The sequence below is a fragment of the Macrobrachium nipponense genome, chromosome 45 (assembly GCF_015104395.2).
Source record: "Macrobrachium nipponense isolate FS-2020 chromosome 45, ASM1510439v2, whole genome shotgun sequence".
NCBI classification, from domain to species: domain Eukaryota; kingdom Metazoa; phylum Arthropoda; class Malacostraca; order Decapoda; family Palaemonidae; genus Macrobrachium; species Macrobrachium nipponense.
The window spans coordinates 4,246,416-4,248,915 of record NC_061105.1 but is presented as its reverse complement, the minus strand read 5'-3'; the positions used below and the strand labels follow the sequence as shown (position 1 = coordinate 4,248,915).

General features: G+C 40.0%; 1 protein-coding gene across 1 annotated transcript in view; it reads left to right on the top strand.

Moving 5' to 3' along the window:
* LOC135214311 (follistatin-related protein 5-like) overlaps window positions 1-2,500 on the top strand; it is a 276,003-nt gene that overhangs the window by 230,306 nt on the left and 43,197 nt on the right. The gene's annotated exons all lie outside the window — the stretch shown is intronic.

Below are 2,500 nucleotides of genomic sequence, written 5' to 3'. Positions count from 1 at the left end.
AAAGAATTTTTACACAACAGAAAACAGATAGTTATTGCAAACGATGAGAAATCGGATGAAGCTAAGGTACTATCCGGTGTGCCACAAGGTACGGTGTTAGCTGCATTACTGTTTGTTATTATGATTGCAGACATAGACAGTAAATGTTAAGGACTCAGTGGTGAGTAGTTTCGCCGATGACACAAGAATAAGTAGAGAAATTACTTGTGATGAAGATAGGAACGCGCTACAAAGAGACCTTAACAAAGTGTATGATTGGGCAGAGGTAAATAGAATGGTATTTAACTATGATAAATTTGAATCAGTAAATTATGGATTCAGAGAAGGAAAGCTTTATGCATATAGGGGACCTAATAATGAGACAATCACAAATAAGGAAGCAGTTAAAGACCTTGGTGTAATGTTGAATAGGAACATGTTATGCAATGATCAAATAGCAATTCTACAGGCAAAATGTAAAGCAAAAATGGGAATGTTCTTACGGCACTTCAAAACAAGAAAAGCTGAACACATGATTATGATTAATAAAACATATGTTCGTAGTCCACTTGAATATTGCAATATGATATGGTACCCACACTATCAAAAGGATATTGCACAAATAGAGAGTGTACAAAGGTCCTTTACAGCTAGAATAGAAGAAGTTAAGGATCTTGACTACTGGGAAAGACTACAATCCTTGAAATTATACAGTCTAGAAAGGAGAAGAGAACGCTACATGATAATTCAGGGATGGAAACAGATAGAAGGAATTGCTGAAAACATCATGGAGCTAAAAATATCAGAAAGAGCAAGCAGAAGTAGATTAATAGTGCCCAAAACTATACCAGGAAAAATAAGGAAAGCGCACAGGACATTAATCCACTACTCGACCCAGCATCCGATAATTGCAGCGTCTAATTCAATGCGTGCCAGGTCATCTGAGGAATATATCAGGAGTGAGCGTAGATGTGTTTAAGGAATAAATGCTCGACGAAATTGAGGTGCGTGAATAGGCTGCATCCCAGACCATCCAAGATTGGAAGATGCAAAATATACCGGAAGATGTACTAGCAGCTCTCAGGTAGACATTAGAGGTGCCTCACACTGAGGGACCTGGGGCAACCAGAACAAGATGTAAGGTAAGGTCTCTCTCTCTGAGAGATATGTTTTTGGTATGACAACCAAAATACATTATTTGCTCTCTCTCTCTCTCTCTCTCTCTCTCTCTCTCTCTCTCTCTCTCTCTCTCTCTCTCTCTCTCTCTCTCTCTGCCTGATAATTGCGCAGCGTTTAAATCAAAAGCAAACAAGATCTCATTAAATGTGCTCTCAGAGACTACGCATTATAGTCGTAAAGGATACACACATTCAATGTCTGTATATTACCAAGCTTTTATCAGGTTGCCCCATTGTTCAGCGTTCACTGCTTGTAGTGTGATGTGTACATACGTTAAGTATACACGTTTCTGTTGTATTTTCTTGTGTGAAGTAGTTGTTTTATTTTTTCTGTCGAAGTTCTTAATGGCTTGTAAAAGCACCATTTCATATTATGAGGTGAGGTTAAATTCTAAGTTCGTTGGGTTCGAAGTTCCTTCATTGTCTTTGTTAATTACTTAAAGATGTGGCAGCTGCAGAAAGGAGTAGGTTGGAAATGTGTTATCTTCAAGAGGAGTTCAGATATAAAATATCCAGGTAGCTGGATAGGTTTTTCTGGAACTGAGAAGAATCTCTCATTGAATGGCACACTTTGGTTTGATACTTGAAAAAAATTTCATTTTTTTCATTGCTTAATATCATCGTATCACCCCCCCCCCCTCTCTCTCTCTCTCTCTCTCTCTCTCTCTCTCTCTCTCTCTCTCTCTCTCTCTCCAAACTTTAAAGTATATAATTCTCTCTTTCTCTCTCTCTCTCTCTCCAGACTTTAAAGTGTATGATTCTCTCTCTCTCTCTCTCTCTCTCTCTCTCTCTCTCTCTCTCTCTCTCTCTCTCCAAACTTTAAAGTGTATAATTCTCTCTCTCTCTCTCTCTCAAACTTTAAAGTGTATAATTCTCTCTCTCTCTCTCTCTCTCTCTCTCTCTCTCTCGGTAATGACGCCACTGCTGTCATGCATAACGGGCAAAACTGGGCCGGAGATATCCCGTGCTCGCCTTCCTTCCTTCCTTCCTTCCTTCCTTCCTTCCTTCCTTCCTTCCTTCCTTCCTTCCTTCCTTCCTTCCTTCCCCCTCATTAGCCAATGACAAAGAGCCAAAGTTAGTCCTAATGGTTTTCGTAATATGGACGCGATTGGTCCCCAATTCGCTCTGGGAGATTTTTCTGAAGGCTGATGATGGCAGGTGATTCGTGTCTTTGAAGATGCCCTTGTCAGGTCCCTCTCACCCCAATCCTATATGCCCCCTGCCCCTATGACCTCCAATACTTTTGTATCGACGATATCTTTATTTTTTTAACCTTATCGTCCGTGAGGGTCAGGTACCGAGTGGATATTCTGTGGAGACTCTTATTGTTAAGTATTTTTTCC